General features: G+C 42.6%; 1 protein-coding gene and 1 long non-coding RNA gene across 9 annotated transcripts in view; one reads left to right on the top strand and one right to left on the bottom strand.

Annotated features, from left to right (window-relative positions):
• Nucleotides 1–17,929, bottom strand: part of CEP128 (centrosomal protein 128) — a 393,105-nt gene that overhangs the window by 222,252 nt on the left and 152,924 nt on the right. The window lies entirely within an intron of this gene.
• The window catches only part of LOC112544629 (uncharacterized), a 30,468-nt gene continuing 21,676 nt past the window's right edge, over nt 9,138–17,929 (top strand). The window contains exon 1 of the long non-coding RNA XR_003087978.3: nt 9,138–9,236. This is a non-coding gene — a long non-coding RNA (uncharacterized LOC112544629). The remainder of the gene's footprint in view (nt 9,237–17,929) is intronic.

Here is a 17,929-nt window from a genome sequence, read left to right as displayed (position 1 = left end):
TGCACCTTGAAACACTGTGGTAATCAAAAACCCCAGTTTGGGGACACAAACCCACATACTGCACTCCTATAAAGGAAAAGGAGTCTGGACCACTGCAGATGCTGGGCTAATGCCATTAACCATTACTGAGGCTTGGATTGTATCCAAGACAGGCTGACTTTATGTTTTACAACAGGAAACTGAGGCAATGGTCCCAAACAGTGCTCCAGTGGGATGGATGCCTCCCAACGCTGGTGTGGATCCGGGAAAACACCATAAACTATATATATTTATATATATATATATATACACACACACACACACACACACACACACCCCGCTTGCTGTTGTAGCACTTGCAATCACTGTTGTTAGTTATTGACTGAACTATGGGAAAAAACCTAAGCTGAAGCAAGACACGGTACTCCAACTTGCCATGGTTTTCTTCCTCATCTCAACTGTTACTGTTGTACCAGAACATCCGCTCAAAGGTACTATTCAAACCATCGCCTTTGCCGCTGGTGCCACAAACTGCTGGATGTGTACCCTGCTCAACTCCTCTACCGGACTGGGAATCGAGTTCGTCCCTCTCAACCCAAACAACTAGTGGAACAAGAGCGACATCTTTCGATGGGGACCAGTATGGTTTGATGACAGTGACTACCGCAATCCTCAAAATAACTCTGGGGGGGGGGGGGGGGAGGCAAGGGAAGCGGCAACGGACGGTAAGGGGTAAGACATGATGTACCTAAGAATGTAAACAACTCATGGCTAAATTGGTTAGCCCAGCAGCTGGGATTTTCCCTAACTCCTTTCCTACACTCTATTATAACCACTGTTTTAATTGTAGTAATCATTTTTTGTATAACATTGTGTATTGTAAAACGCTTGGTTAATGCAGCTATCTCTTCTGCGCACATTCGCTATACAGCACTAGAAAAGGGTCCTAGCCAATTCCTCGATCCCAAACCCCCTAATCAGGCCACTGGTTACTTTTAGATTCCTCCAAGGTGGGCAAGAGGTGCTGGCATCACTGCCATCTTGTATCCTGGGAAGTAGTGTGTTGTATCAGGGGGTGGAATGTAGCCAGACAGCCCCTGCAACATCCATCTTGCTTGCCCCTTTTAGGTGCCTCAAAGCACACAGGGCATAAAGAGCAATAAGATCAGTATAGTCTTTGATGCCTTGACAGAAGGCCCAGATATGCTGGCTGCTGTGATCCTGGATAACTGTAGACACAGATACTAGAGGGTTGTCATTGCTCCTTCTCCACTCTGGCATAATAAATGCAGAAGTGGGGGCCAGCAAGTGTACTCCAAAGCCTTATCTACCAGGCTTTGGTATAAAACTTCCCCCAAAATCTTAAAAACCTAGATCTTGGGAATAAAACTTCCGCTGCCACCACCCCAATATTGATAAAGAAATCAGGGGAAAGATCATTTGGGAAATCTCACCCCTATTATAAAAATCAGGACACACAAGTAACCAATGCCAGGTTAATAGAAAGAAAAGAGAAGACTTTTATTATTACAACAATATTCCTGTTGCAGGCATAATGACTAGATGGGAAGGTAACAAAATATACTCATGGAGAAACTCCATGGGCCTAGAACTTAGTTACAAAGAAAAGCCAAAACATCTTTTAAGCAGTGCCAGACATCAGATCCCATACCCAACCCTTAAAACAATAAAGCCTAACAAAACTACCTAAACTTTACCCTACTTACAGAAAATGAAGAATGGTGTCTTGGAGAGAGGGGGACATGCTTATACCTCTATGTAGCTGCAGAGAACACACACCAAGACACAAAAGGGAGAAAGGAATTTGGGTTTTTTCCTTTGTCCCAGTTTGAAAGTCCCACCTACATTCCTACTGGTCTCACTACCTGGCTAGGTGTAGTTAACGCCTTAATCCCCAGGCTGCTGGCTAACCCTCATAATCATGACATGCCCCCCAAATCACAGATGGTGCTGGACAGCCTCTGGCCACACTGGCTGTGATTTCTTCCTGGAAGTCTGATATAAAACATAAATACATTTATGCACACTTGACTAGAGTATTCAATACATGAAAAGTAAACAAAATGCTTCCACATCCAGGGAGTACCATAACAGATATACAGAAAGTATACTAAGTAATTGAGTCCAGAAATGCCTCATTAACCAATCAAACTCTCAGTCTCAAAATCAAATTTAGAATAGCATAGGGTCTTGATCTAAAGTTCAATTGACCAGGTTCTGTGCCTCTTGTGAAATACACCTCTGTCATACACCAGGCCAGGTCTTGGCACCACGGAGGGTGTAAACTCTGGGCGAACTGCTTAAAACCAGGGCTACTTACCGCCCTCAACTGGGGTCCTTCCCCAGGCACCTCTCAAATTACACCGAGCACTTCAGCTGCCTCCCCAGTCAGCCAGAAGCCTCACCAGCAAAACCCCTTAGAAACTCCAGCTTCCCGGTGCCATCACCAGACTTAAGCCAATAAGCTGACATAGAGGCTGCGAGAACTGCCCTTGGCTGGCACCTATATTGATACGATCACATGGCCGTCCCCGGAAGGGGAATCTCCCACTGAGAAAAGAATGCCCAGAACTCCCAATTTAGTTCTCTCTCTTGCAAGTGTAAATTAAGTTCACAACTCCCTTGTAAGAGCTGGCGTCACAAAGACGGTCCAGCACAATTTGGCATCTTAGATAAAAAAGAGTATACATGCCCCCATGGGTATAAAGATGGGGCCCAGCAGCACACTTATTTGAGCATCAATCTACCATCTACCTGCTGGTCGGATTAGGTGATTGCCTCCTGAGGTCCACATGGGGACGCCCAGCCTCATATTCATCTTTCCCGGGAAATTGAGGGACCGATCCTGGCCTGACACGCTGGAATCGAGGGATGCAGAAGGGGGTAAAAATTGTACCTGTATGTGTCCTTTTGTTTTAGTGCATGCATAGAATAGAGCTCTTTAAAGATTAAGCTGTCACTTGGTACCATTATTTTCTATCTTCCTTTTTCTTTTGTAACCATTTTTAAGATCTGTATTTGTTAGCAGTTAAGAAGTAGAACAATAGCCACTGTAACCACATGCTTTAGAAACCTCTTTAATAAACCTGTAACTGTTTAAGCTTTAACCTGACTCCTCCTGTTGCTGTAACAGAACCAGACAATTAACCAGCCGGTCATAGGGGCAGACGCAATGAGAGCTGGGCTTTTGGATCGTGTCGCCTCCAGGGGACAGATCCATGGGGCACCTGTCAGCCTTCCCTAGGCTGCCTGCTGCAAAGGGACCGTGTGTCCTAGCAGTTGAAGACTCGGGTGTATAACACACACACACACCCACCCACCCCGCCCTGGCCATCGGCTGACACACACACACACACAGTAAGACTGTTACACAATTATTGAATTAATTGATATGTAACTGCACAAAATCTTAGTGGTTATAGCATTACTTGATAGCCCCTGGGGGTGGGACAAGCAGCCAGTGTGCTCCCAGCCCTACTCCCAGGGAGCCCCGGCCAGACAGGCCTGCTGCTTCTATCAGAAAAAGTACATGCTTCATTTAAATCATTGGTCTGGGGTGGGGCTAGAGATGAGGAGTTCAGTATGCAGCCTGGTCCAGGGAGAAAGGATTACCCCCAGCCTCTCTCACTACAGCATCTGGAGACTTGATGAAAAGTGCCTCTTCATAGCCACTGCAGCTCCAGCGGGCACAGCTGAAGGAGCATTTATGCCCACCGGCTGGGGCAGGCTGGTCCAAGTTCCTCTGCCCTCTGCACTAGCCAGGCCAGAGTGAGGAATGCAGTGAACTATGCATCCCTCCCCCTCACTACCTGATGAAGTGGAAAAGCCAATGATGTCCCTGTATGAATGGGGGTGAGGGGAGAAGGGGCAGAAATCTTCAGCCTCCCTGTCTTCCTTTAAGGGATGCCTGGGGGGTGGGAGGCTCATAGCTGAGGCAGTCCTGGCTGGGGGAGGACCCCCAGCCAGCCCCTTTCAGCTGCCTGATGATTGTCTTTTTTCTGTATGGTGTTCTCAGAAGCAATCCCATTCTACACACATCTCACTGTCCTGACACAACCAAACCATTACCTTGATTTAAGTTAGAAGAGGATGTTATATACCAAATTTGGTGCCCCTAGCGCTCACCATTTAGGAGGAGTTCTTGAGCAGACAAACAAATTCTCTCAAATACATAAGAGATGCATATGATGAATGTCTATACGTAGAAACACACACACACACACACACACACCGTTCATATATTTACATTACACATTAGTATGGCACATCTAAGAAAATCCAAGAGTTTTATGAAATTAAGATGAGCTAACAAATTTGATAGCTAGCCTGCAGAGAAACCTGTTTTTGTAATGAAGAAAATACCCAAATTAAATGAGCAGTAGCTATTTTAGATCAAAACAACACAGAGTTTACTATATAGAGCAGGGATAGGCAATAATTTTTGACTGGGGGCTACTTCAGAAATTTTTTTAAGTGGCCCCGGGCCATCCAGGAAGCGGGAGGCATCAGGCAGAAGGGGCAGGGCCAGGACACTTTCATGACTTCCATTCAGACACAGGACCTGATTGGCCTGGAGGTGGAGAGCATGCACAATCTTTGCGCATACACACACACACACACACACACACACACACACACACACCAGTTGGCACCAGGCTCCATGCTGCACTTCCTCTTTGAAATGCAAAAGAACTGCCGCTGGAGCTCTTGTACATTTCAAAGTGGAAGCATCCACATGGAGCTTGGGGCCAGTGCAAGACTCCCCACTGGACCCAGGCTGCATGCAGCGTGCCAGCTTTGAAACGTACTAGTTGTTTACATCCCTGCCTGCAAGGAGTACATGGCACTTAGAAGCACCGCACATGCCAGGCAGGGCAGAAGGAAACTTTGCGTGCTCCTCCCCCGTCAGACTTGCATGCAAGTTCTCCTCCTGCCCTTCCAGGAGCATGTAAAGTCTCCCCCTGCCCTGCCAGGAGCATGCAGTGCTTCTAAGTGCAGCACACTCCTTTCAGCTGGGAGGAAATTTTGCATGCTTCCTCCTACCCCCAGACCTTCCCATCCCCAGGGGAAGTGGCAGGGCCTCCATAGGCTGGATCAACTTGTTTAGTGGGCCGCATTCTGCCTGCAGAGGCTCTGATATGGAATTACTAGTCTATGGGTATGTCTAAACTACATGGCTCCGTCGACGGAGCCGTGTAGATTAATGTACTTGAAAAAGGGAAATGAAGCGGCGATTTAAATAATCGCTGCTTCATTTACATCAAAATGGCTGCCATGCTGTGCTGATCAGCTGTTTGGCGGAACAGCGCGGTAGCCTGGATGGTCCGCGGTCGACAAGGGAAGCCCTTGTCGAGCACCCCGGTAAACCTCTTTCCACGAGGCATAACGGGGCGGTTGACAAGGGTTTCCCTTGTCGACCGCGGAGCATTCAGACTACCGCGCTGTGCCGCCAAACAGCTGATCAGCACAGCGCAGCAGCCATTTTGATGTAAATGAAGCGGCAATTATTTAAATCTCTGCTTCATTTCCCTATGTCTAGAAACCTAATCTACATGGCTCCGTGAACGGAGCCACGTAGTCTAGACATACCCTATGTGCATTATACTATGCCAGCATAATTTTGAAGGTAAAAGTTATGATTTACTAATGCAAATAACAGGGTTACACCTTTATAAAATGAATTCTACCACCTCGATATAGACTGAATATAAAACATTACACTAAAATCCAAAAATTCCAATCTGTTCAAAGAAATACTCCCTTAATTCAAAATTTTGCTTTACATTTCCTTTATTTTTTTGATCATGCAGCCTGCAGCCTTCCATCTTCAAACATTGTCAGGGACTAAATGGAAAGGAAGCAGTCATCATTAACTGGGATATGCATGCAGGGAAAAGGAAAAGAACAAAGCTGTTCAGAGATTCCTATTATCTCATCCTCATCTCCCAAAATAACCAATCTATCCACTATATATTTAAGTCTTTCTGTGAGCGAGTCTATCCATCTGTTTGTTCAAGAACTCCTCCTAAATGGTAAGAGCTAGAGCAACCAAATTTGGTATATAGCTTCTTCTTATCATAACTTACAGAAAGGTACAGATTTGGTTATGTGGGCAGGGATTCATAAAACCATACAGAAAAGAGACAGAATTACAGGCAGGTGAAAGGGGCTGGTTACCCCCTCTCCTATCCCTGAGCCTCCCACCCCCAGGCATCCCTTTAAGGAGGACAGGGGAGCTGAAGTTCCTCACTCCCCAATTTGTACAGGGACATTGATGGCTGCTCCCCTTTGTCAGGGAGCAAATACAGGTGGGGAATACATAGTTTGCTGTATTCCTCGCTCTGGCTTGGGAGTGCAAGGGGCATACACCTGCCCCACCCAATGGACATGTACCCCTCCCTGACTGCATCTGCTGAGGCTACAACAGCCATGGAGAGCCACTTCTCACCTAGTCCTAAGATGTTGCAGTCAGAAAGGGCTGGGATACCATACTTCTTTTCACTGAAATTTACACTCAGATGGAGAAAATTTAGAAAACGAATAAATAAAATATTTATTGGAGAATTATAGAAAATAATAGCTTTTGCTGAAGAAAAAGACATAAAGTGCTTCAATTTATGAATTTGCAGGATGGAGTTGAGAGAAAAAATGTTTTCCATGGGGTCACATTTTTGAAGTTTTATTACGATGACAGTTAATATTAGTTGTGGAGTTCTTGCAATACTTTGGCTACTCCAAATGTAGAGTATAGAGAATCCAATACACAACTACCAGCAATATTTCTGCATTGTGTGGGTTTAATTATCAATGTCAAGAGTGTAAAATCACTCTCTTCCTTCCTCTCAAAAACTTTCAGAACTCCAGTAGGTAAGGAGGGAAGGAACCATGTGCTGCAGTAAATGTTGTGGGGTTTGACATCAACTTCCTTAATCTCTTAATACATTTATAAAAGATAAACCATTTCAGTGAGTGCTTCAAAATTTCAACACAATGTAACATATGAAGAGGAAAGAGTTGGAATAATTAAAAATAACTTCTGAAACCATCCTACCATTTTTAAAACTGAAAACAACACCCTATTGTTCCCTACACCAGTAGCCTTTTGCTTCTCAAAATGTAACTTGAAGAAGGATTTCAAACCACAACTGAAAGTCTATCTGGTAGTACGAATCATTGTTCACACATAAAAGAAGTGCACTGAATCCATATCAACAGTCTCCGAGGAGGAGGCACCCAGGTCTGCAACAGAAAAGAGAATGGAAACCAAAACTGAAGCAAATTGGTAACGCTATGCGGGGAATGAAATCCGACAGAGTATTAACCTGTACAGTGTCTGGACTCTGGCCAATTCTGCCATAATTTAACTTTGTGAGCATCCACCCACCCACCCACACACACACCCTTTAATATAGCCCCCCATTTAACTTCAGACAATTGGGTGGTAATGTATGTTTAAAGAAGAACTACTAACGAAAAAGCAAAAATGGCATATACACTAATAAAAATCTGTTGGAAACATACATTCATACTTCAAAGCAAAATACAAATTTAAAATAAACATATAGATTCATTAATTCTGATTTCATGATTTAAGGTCTGAACTGCAGTCTTCATATTTCTCTGAAATCCATTTACCAACTGAAACATTAACTGTTCTCATTTATAACCACTGGTTTCTATTGAACAGCAATTTTTAACTAAAAATTCACATCTCAAATAAACTATATTTTGCTAGAAAGGAAGTAACTTTTTTCTAGTCACCTCTCTTCCAGAGTAGATTACTTCAATCTTCTCCTTTTTTAACCTCCCCAATACACATCTTGCTTCTTTATAGTCTGCCAAAATCCATGGAGATATTCCGCAAAACCATTTCAAACTTCTTACCTCCTTTTCGAAGCCTCCACAGATTCCCCTTTCTCCTTCCATATCATATTTAAGATAGTGGTTCACATTTTCAATGCAACAGAGAGCTGCACACAGTGCATTTCTGCTCTGATTTCTCCCTATTACCTGCCCCAAACTCCACCTAGAATTCACATCTAACTACATTTCCATTATTTTTTCCATGCTGTCCCTTTCGCCCAGAACTCAGGCACACAGATATCATGATTACGTGGAAAATGTATATATTAGATTAATCAAACAGATCTCCATTCTTTTCCTAGGTGGCCAGTCAGTAAATGCACCTCTTTCCATAAAGTCTATTGGTATTAATTTATCTCCCACAGAAGCATGATTATTTAAATAAAAATTAAAACAGCTGCACAATTGTGTGAGGAATGCTTGTTACACAAAGTTTGGTGCCTGGTACAGTACTGCTACGTCCTAATTGTGACAGCCATTTGTCTTTTTAGACTGTAAATTTCCTAGGAGTGGAGCCGTAATTTCTCTGTGTTCCAGTTTGATCCCAAAAACTCTACTGGGATCCTCAACTAACACCATCAATGAGCTAACACAACCAATGGAAAGAACAAAAAAAATGCAATTGTCCTAATAGAATGGCTTAATTTTATTCCATAAAAACCTCAAATATATTTTCCAATATAAATGTTGTCTAGAATTCATGAGATTGACCATTTGAAACATTTCAAAACATTATTTTATAAAGTAAAATGACAGTCTAACATGGAGAAACACTGAAAACAGCAATCTAGAAAAAAAATCTAGATTCCCCACATGTTCTTAAACTTGTACGATATATTAATAAAGGGATACCTATTGGACACAGGAGCTAAACAGAGAATTGTGCATAACAAGAAGTTAGCAGTAGAAGAATCAGCTTCAGAAATGGGAACTCAGAATTAAAGCTGCCGCATATTCAACCAAAAGAAAGTAAAGTGAAGGGCTTCACGGGAAAAGAAGAACTCCTTATTGAAATTTAAAAATCAATAATGACAATATCTAATTTTTAAAAAGCTTATGTATATGTCTATAAATATGTATGTGAGTGTGACATATAGGAAGTCTATAGTATCTACCAACCTATCTCAAAATGGAAGTTAGAAATTTGTAATTATCATATACTGGACAATGTTCAAAATTTTTAGCAGAAATTAATGCAGGATGAAAAGGATTACTTAAAATTGTTTCCAGACAAATACATTTGTGGTAACATTTGCTCATTGCTTTTACTTGCTGTTTTCTCTGTACAGAACTGCGTGAAAGAGACAAGTTGTACAGTTACAGCCCAAAGGAAATAAGCCCAAAGATCTTGGCTTTCATGTATTGGCTGGGGGGTGAGTGTCAATACTTCATTTATTTTTCTTCCTTCCTTTTTGCTAGTGAACTTCTTTTTTATTCCTGCAGTTCTGACTGAAGTGTGATAAAATTCATATAAAGAGAGTTACAAACAGCTCTCGATCACAATGAACTCCGGATTGTGATTCTATAGTGAAGTCAATGTCCTGTACATAGAAAAATATATTTGACTCGCTGATTTATTTTAACATGGTAAAAGGATTAGCAATCCTGAACAGCTGGTCAGATTTGATCCAAAGAACACAGCAGTAAGGATAAAACCAACTTTTTTCCTTTGGGAAATCTTTTGGGTTGGTAAAAGTCAATTTGCAGTTCTCATATTCTCTTTCTTTTTAATCATGTCCATGTGGCAAACAGAGTTCGTGACTGACATTAAAATTTGCAGTCCAAACAAACCTTGCCATAACAAGATTTGAAATCTACTGGCATGAAACAATAAGACATAACACTTGTAAGCCAAATATTTTAGCATTATTTTAGTTGCATAAGGAACACTCTCTCAAACCCTAAATAATTTTCTGTGGAATGCTTTTTTTCCTTTTAACTTGTGAATCTTAATGTATAATATTAATTGAACAAAGTCTTCCATTTACCATTTTACCATTATAACAATATTATTTTAAGTTCTGACAATGTACTTGGCTCTGTTCAAGATAAATTCAATCACCATCTGTGCAAAGAAATCTCTCTTTGAAGATACAGCATTCTGGAAAAGAAAAAGAGAAGTCTCTCTCATGGTATACCAACAGCATTGAATGGAATATACTTGCATGATGAAGAATACATTAAAAGACAGGATTTGAAGAGGAAATTGGAAGCCAAAATGAAGAAATTGAAGACAATATAACAAAAGACTTCAAAACCTGAAGATTGATAATTGTGTGTTTGAAAAAAAGAAATCTGGAAGGTACAGGAAAAACTTGATAGACTTACAAAAGAATAGTGATAAAATGTTAAAAACAGTCCAAAGGTATATAAATACCTGATAATATAAATGCACAAAACCTAAAATGTTGTTGGCGGTGGTTGGGGTAGGAGGTACTTCTGGATTTATATTGCCAGTTTAAACAGACACACAGCAGAACCAGAAAATTCCATATCATTCAGTTACACCAAAAGAGAAAACAACCACATTCTTTGAGGAGGAAAAAGTTGAACACAGTCAAAAAGAATCCAGGAAGACTGTTTATGGTTTAATCTTATGTCCACCCAGAAACTGAAGGTAGTTTAAAATGTGGATATGTTAGTTAAACAGTTTCTTCAAGCACTGATTTTGTTTTTAGAACACAACATCTGTGATACTTGAGCTGCACTGGCTACCTACTTTTTCCTGGTTAATTTTGGCATGAGGCCATTTAATGTTTTAATTACCTAAGAGACCACTTTGATCCTCATGAGATACTGATGTGTTTCTACTCTGCAGGGGAGATTAAGGGAATCGACATTATGGCACTCAATTCAGTGGGTCTACTACAGACCTATAAACCAAAGGCTGAGGGCAGCTCCAGCCTGCGCCTGTAGTCCTCACAGTCAGGAGTAAGGGAAGATGACAGAAGCATTTGCCCCTGATGGCCTCTCACTGTGGGAACACTTGGCTTAAGATAAGCCTACTCCAGCTACATATCCTACATAGCTTGACATTGTAGCTGGCGGCACCGATCCCATCTGCAATGACGTATGACGTAGCGTCATAGTGGGCGGTACCGCCATTGGTGGTGCCGACCAGGATCCATGCCCCGCCACTGTTACTGGTGCCACCGAGGCCCCCAGCACTGAAGGCAAACACTCCTGGTATTGAGGGAGCATGGGCTGAGGAGGAGATGCCATGAGTTCTATCAGCCCTTGCGTTGCTTCAAAGGTCTCTGGAGTGGATGGCCTTTGCAGCTGTATCTGCTCCGGACTATGTTTCCGCACTGTGTCATTGAGACGCCTTTGGGTACCCTCTTCCCAACGGCGCCAGGGGGACCGGGAGGGTGAATGTAACCGGTGCCAGCTCTCGTGCAGTCTCTTGGCCAGAGACCTCCCCCTATTATCCCTTTTCTTCTTCAGCACCGGAGATTGGGATTGGTGCCTTGGTGCCGAAGGCTTCGGTGCCGCAGTACGAAGAGGTCCCGGTTGGTTTTCCCATACCGATGCTGATGCACCGTAGACCGTACCTTCCTTCCCTGGTGCCGGTTGGAGCACTAACTCCATATTAAAATGAGTTTTAAGCGGGAATCTCTCTCTCTTTTGGTTCTTGGCTTAAAACTTCTGCAGATATTACAGGAGTCCGTCAAGTGGGCCTCCTGCAGGCACTTTAAGCAAGAGTCATGGGGGTCTCTACGCGGCATCCATTTAGTACAGGACGCACAGGGTTTGAAACCGTGCAGGCCTGGCATACCCTCCCCGGAAGGGGAGAGAACACTCAAACTACCTAAGTGCTAACTATACTACCAAATGCAAAGTAAGACTAAAGAACTATTTACACTACAAAAAACTCCGATCGCTGGATTAACAAGTCAACAAGAGAAGCTCCAACAACCGTCAAGGGCAGTTAAAAGGAACTGAGGAGGGGGAGGGTTGGGAGGGGTACTTATGCGCTGTTATCACGGTACCACTCCAGGGGGGGACCTGCCGGCCTGACAGGTACCGCTGGGAAAAAATGTTCCGGGAACCATGCATGCGGCACGCGCGCACCTAATTCGAATGCACATGAGCAACTACTGGAAGAACCAGCAATAACATTTAAATAGTCACACAGAGAAACTATTGTACAATGTCTAGTTCATCACCAAACTAGTTCATCACCAAACAATGTCTATTCACATGTCTTGAGTCACATTTAAAACTACCTCTCCACAAAAGAACAAAGAGTGCACTAACATGCTTCAGCACTAACCTACCTTCAAGAACATAATTTTGCTTTGGAATAATGTGATCTGTAATTGTGTTTAATCTATGAACTGCATCTGAAAAAAACCCTTAAAATTAAATTCAAATTCATAAGCCTACAGTTAGTACAGGCTGTCCTCGCTATAAGTCCAAGATACGTTCTAAAAAACTTAGACTTGTCGTGAAACAACTTAAAGTTTGGAATTTTTTCCTGCATCTGACTTCCATTTGTGCAAATTGGTGGGAGGTTTTGTACAATGTAAGAGTGGGGAATTGGAGGATTTATAATGCATCAGTTCCTACAAGCCTCAATGACTTTAGTGTGGAACGGGCAACTTAGCGGGGATGCCCTGTATATGACTTCTTACTGAAAAGTGACAACATTTGTAACAGTTTTACAGGAGACCAGTGTAATAAATGGCAAATTCATTTCAAAATTGTGCGTGGGGTGCTCTCTCCCCTATGAATGTTAGGATTCAGTTTCATTGGCAGAACTCTGTGGATATGTGTTCACTGTTACTAATAAACACAGGCTGGCCTGTGTCATCTGAGTTGGACTGCAGCTGTAGATCGTTGGGCTCAGCCTAAGCCCTAGAACCTCTGAAGTTACGTGTATGTGGGGGGAGGTTCCAAAAGCCTGTAGCCCTAGCACGGAGGCCTATATTGTAGTTTTATAGTACCACAGCTTGAGCTCTGTGTGCCTGAGTTGGCAGACATGGGCTAGCAGTTGGTGTTTAATTGTAAGCATATACAGTGTAGCCTAAAACTGGAACAGGGGTTGCAGCACGTCAGAATTCAGGCAGAATGAAAGAAATGAATTAAGAACACTTACACAGCAACAGTTCAGCATGTGTGTGTCTGTGAGAGAGCCTGTCTGTCTGTCTCCTCACTCTCTGACAAAGGGGAATAGCCAGCAATGTTTCCATATGAATGGGGGAGAGGAACTGCACCCTTCCCTTACTTCGTAAAGGGCACCTGTGGGGAGAAAATCTCGGGGCTAGGACAGTCCCAGATTGGGGGGAGAAGTAACATGCTCCTAGCCAGCCCCCTTCACCTGCTTGGTGATTTTGTCTCTTTTCTGCCTGGTTTTATGTGTCTGTGAGTGAGTATGTCTGTCTGTTCAAGAACTCCTCCTCAAACAGTAAGAGCTAGGATCACTGAATTTGGTATGCAGCTTCTTCTTATGAATTTATAGCCATTGATGGTCCTAACCTCCATGAATCCAGAGAGCTCTTTTTTTAACCCTGTTAAAGTCCTAGTCTTAACCACATCCTCTGGCAAGGAGTTCCACAGGTTGACTGTACGCTGGGGCTACAACTATACTGCAGGCTTCTTGGGCAAGAATTGTTTTGCAGAAAAGATCTTGCGCAAGAGCATGTCCACACTGCCATGTGCTTTTGCACAAGAGCATCCATGGCAGTGTGGATGCTCTCTTGTGCAAGAAAGCTCTGATGGCCATTTTAGCCATAGGGGTTTCTTGTACAAGAAACCCCTGTTGCCCATCCACATTGCCTTCTTGTACAAGAGGGGAGAGGAATAGCTCTTGCGCAATAAGCTCTCTGTTCCGATGCTTTACTGTAAATTTACTTGCACAAGAACGTGAGTACAGTGTAGATGCTCCACAAGATTTTGCGCAAGAACGGCCATTCTTGCGCAAGAAGCCTGCAGCGTAGACGTAGTCTGAGTGAAGACAAACTTCCTTTTCTTTGTTTTAAACCTGCTACCTATTAATTTCATTTGGTGACCCCCTAGTTTTTATATTGTGGGAGTAAGTAAATAACATGAATAGAGGCCCAGACAGGCAAACACACCTTTCTGATTTGACTATAAGGACAATAGCTACTTCAACAAGTAAGTGCATTTAACATATGGCTTTCTGCTAGTCAAGAGAATGTTTTGTACATTCCCAGAACACTCCACCTCCTCAATAGTTAAGTACAGAGCAAATGGGATGTAAGATGGAGACCGGCTGACCAAAGGTCCATCTAGCCCAGTATCCTGTCTTCAGACAGTGGTCAATGCCAGATGCCCCAGAGCAGTGTTTCTTAAACATTTTAAGACCGAGGAACACCAAACAATAATTATTTTTTTATGAGGAACACCAAGGAGATTTTTTTTTGATCAACCAAAAAAGGGTTTGGGGGGGGGAGGCTATTGAGGCCCCCCCCCAAAAAAAGGTTGCCTGATTCTTTAAGGGCGGCTATTTTTTAACTCTGTTGTTCTCCAAGGCACGCCTCCAACTGCCCCAGAACACAATTTAAGAAACTCTGCCCCAGAGGGAGTGAACAGGAACAGGTAATCATCAAGTGATTCTTCTCCTGTCATCCATTTCAAGCCCCTAACACAAAGAGCTAGGGACACTAGTCCTACCAATCCTGGTAATAGCCATTCATGCACCTAACCTCCATGGATTTATCTAGTTCTTTTTTAAACTTAAGGTACGTCTAGACTACATGCCTCCGTCGCCAGAGGCATGTAGATTAGGCTACCAGACATAGTAAACTGAAGCGGCGATTTAAATAATCGCCGCTTCATTTAAATTTACATGGCTGCCGCGCTGAGCCGACAAACAGCTGATGAGCTGTTTGTCAGCTCAACGCGATAGTCTGGACGCTCCCCTGCCGACATCAAAGGTATTTGTCGACCACCCAGGTATGCCTCATCCCAGGAGGCATACCTGGGTGGTCGACAAATACCTTTGATGTCAGCAGGGGAGCGTCCAGACTATCGTGCTGAGCCGACAAACAGTTGATCAACTGTTTGTCGGCTTAGCGCGGCAGCCATGTAAATTTAAATGAAGCGGCGATTATTTAAATCGCCGCTTCAGTTTACTATGTCCGGTAGCCTAATCTACATGCCTCTGTCACCGGAGGCATGTAGTCTAGACGTACCCCCAGTTAAAGTCCTGGTCTTTTTGAAAAGCTGGGGCAACAATCTAGCATGCCTATAATCCCAGTTCCATCAAACTACGCTTTAAATACATTAATGTACCATTTGTAAATTGAATTTCCTTTACTTAAGCTATGCTGTACTGATTTGGCCAAGATGAAATTGGATTTGGTGTTAATATAGCCTCTCTGCCTACACTGAAAAACATGGCTTACAGAGAGGGAGATCTACTGTTCTACTAATCCAGACAAGCTTATTTCTTCCTGTCGACATGTTTTAATTATGGCACTGTATGATTGGTTACACCGAGACTATAATGAAAGGATATATTATTGCTTTGTTTCTAAAATTAATATGATTCTAATGAAATTTGCATTCCCACCTCCTTCCAACAATACCTTATTTTTATATAGTTCCTAGCTAAATGGCTAGATATTAGATTACCACAAGCAGCAGAGAGATATTTTTTTAAAATGCCCACAAGAACTTCATAACCAGGATCAAGTCAATAGTGGTTATTTGGAAACCTCTATCTAGAGTATTTTTCTTCTATGGTCCCTCTCATCCAGCAGCCCAACTATAATGTTAACCTGCATTTACTAACATGTTGTGCTCACAAATTGGAAAAGTGTAGAATTCAAATCAGGATAAGCCAGAAGCAACTTAGAAGCTTATTTAAAAGCAGATGAGTGTTTCCAGCCCTTCCCCACCGCAGGGGCGGGATTCAGGTATTCACCTTTTAGAAGGCCTTGCAAGCAATGACAGCCCACACAGCACCAGCATTACTCACCCTCTGGGCAGCCTCCAAGCCCTAGGTAGAGCACAGTCCAGATGGGGGTGCAATGTCGGCCGTGTCTGACCTGATGGGGCAACTAGAAACCCTCATCTCCATCTGCACATCCCAACTGCTAGCCGGGGAAAGGAAAGGAAGGTCCACACCCTCTAAACCTGGCCCAGGGGTGGGAGGAGAGCTGTGCACAATACCCAACAGTGCTTCCCAGGACTGGCCCAGGGGTAACAGGGGCCACTCAGTGGCAAGCAGCTGCTCCCTAGGGCAGGCTAGGGTGTCAGGTGCTGTCAGCCAGTGGTTTCTCAGTGGGGGGCTTGATGATCTCCCGTGGTCATTCCATAGTATAACTGTTCCTCCTACCTGACTCCTCCCTTTCTATTTTATGGGAAACAATCAAATTCCAGGTACATCCCATTGTCCTGGCACAACCAAGCCCTAACCTTGTTCAGTTAGGATAACAGGAAGCTGCATACCAAATTGGGTGGTTCTAGCTTTTATCATTTAGGAGGAGTCCTTGAGCAAACAGATACATACATGGACAGAGACACACAGATGCACATCTCAAATATATAGACATTAGATTATTACAAACTTGCCTTTTTTGTTAATTAATTACTTTAATATACATTATTTTTATTCTCATTATTATGATAGTTTATAAGGACCAACAAAGAAAGGGGTCCTGTCCTAGGCACTGTACAAGCATGAAATTTTCACACGGGGGAGGTTGTTCCGCAGGATCTGGTATGTATGCATAGCTGGCTCCCTTCACGTTATCAGCTCCCACCTGCCTGTGCTTGCACTGCTGCCTCTGAAATAGAGGTAGCAATGCAGGAAGGGGGGGGCTACATGTAACTGTGAAGGTTAACCAATGAGCCCAGGCTAACTGGTTAACTGTGTACACGTTTACACTTTCACATGCCTAATAGTAGGCAGTACCTTCTCTGAAGATCTTACAGTCTAAATACACATAACGTCTGGAAAATCAGGAAACTCCTAACATTATAGTTTTGCTTACTTATCGCATTAAATGAAATATTCAAGATAAGGAAACTCCTAATAGATCTCTGCTTTCTATCAACCAGGGAAAGACCAATGTCAAGGAAGATACCACCTCCTCAGTCAAAAATGTACACGAGTGTGTAAAGAGGCTCTGAAATACAGCTTTAGAAAGTCTCTTTTACTATAATATTCTATGCTATTTTCTTTTATACTACATTCTGAAAGGTGTGCATCACTGTTAGTTATTGGGACTAGTCCTTTGTATAGAGCATTTGCTAGGAATCTAATCACAAGCTGTAAATGCTATAAAGAGTGGGTTATAAATCAACAAACCATTTGGTCTATAGGCAAACAAACCAATGAGATTGTCTTATCAAAAATCATGTCATTCCTCTCCTACAAGAAGCCCATTTGGTACAGAGATGATCTTATCTCAAGGAAGCAGATTTGTTTGGGTTTTTTTCCTTACAGATAGCTATCTTACAGAATCCTGATTTTAAAAGAACATTAAGGTTATTCTCTATTGAAGAGGAGTAACAATCAGGATGTGTTCTGAGAGAAATAAAACAAGTAATGAAAGCGGGCATTCCTCTTCTTTAACGCCCTACGCGAAAACACACACACACACACACACACACACCCAGGAATCTTCTTATTTGAACTGTTTAAGTTTGGAAAATATTTTATAGGAGAGCTTTGTTCCACCTAAAGGTGAAAACCTTGTTGTCCCTCAAATGCTAAAGATTGTACAAGTTTCTTTTTTAGATGTTTGTGAGATATTATTAAGTGAATAATGAGAAGCTTTACGCACAATAGAATAATTTAATGCTATAAATCAGGGGTTCTTAACCAGTGAGGTGCGCCTTCCCAGGGGAGGTGTGAAGGGAATACAGGGGAGGTGTGAGGTGCCTCCCAGAAAATTATTCGCAATTGCCTTTTGACTGGATAAAATTCTAAAGTTTAGATTTCTTCATAATTAATATTATGAATTAAAATTATAAACATTAATTTCTTATTAACTTCTAGAGATCAGCACACTACAATAGCAGTGCGAATCAATCAGGCCTATGTGACGACACATTACAATAACAGTACGCGAGCATTGCCAACTTTCATCTT

The sequence above is a fragment of the Pelodiscus sinensis genome, chromosome 5 (genome assembly GCF_052426305.1).
Source record: "Pelodiscus sinensis isolate ZL-2025 chromosome 5, ASM5242630v1, whole genome shotgun sequence".
NCBI classification, from domain to species: domain Eukaryota; kingdom Metazoa; phylum Chordata; order Testudines; family Trionychidae; genus Pelodiscus; species Pelodiscus sinensis.
This window is presented reverse-complemented; position numbering and strand designations above follow the sequence as displayed.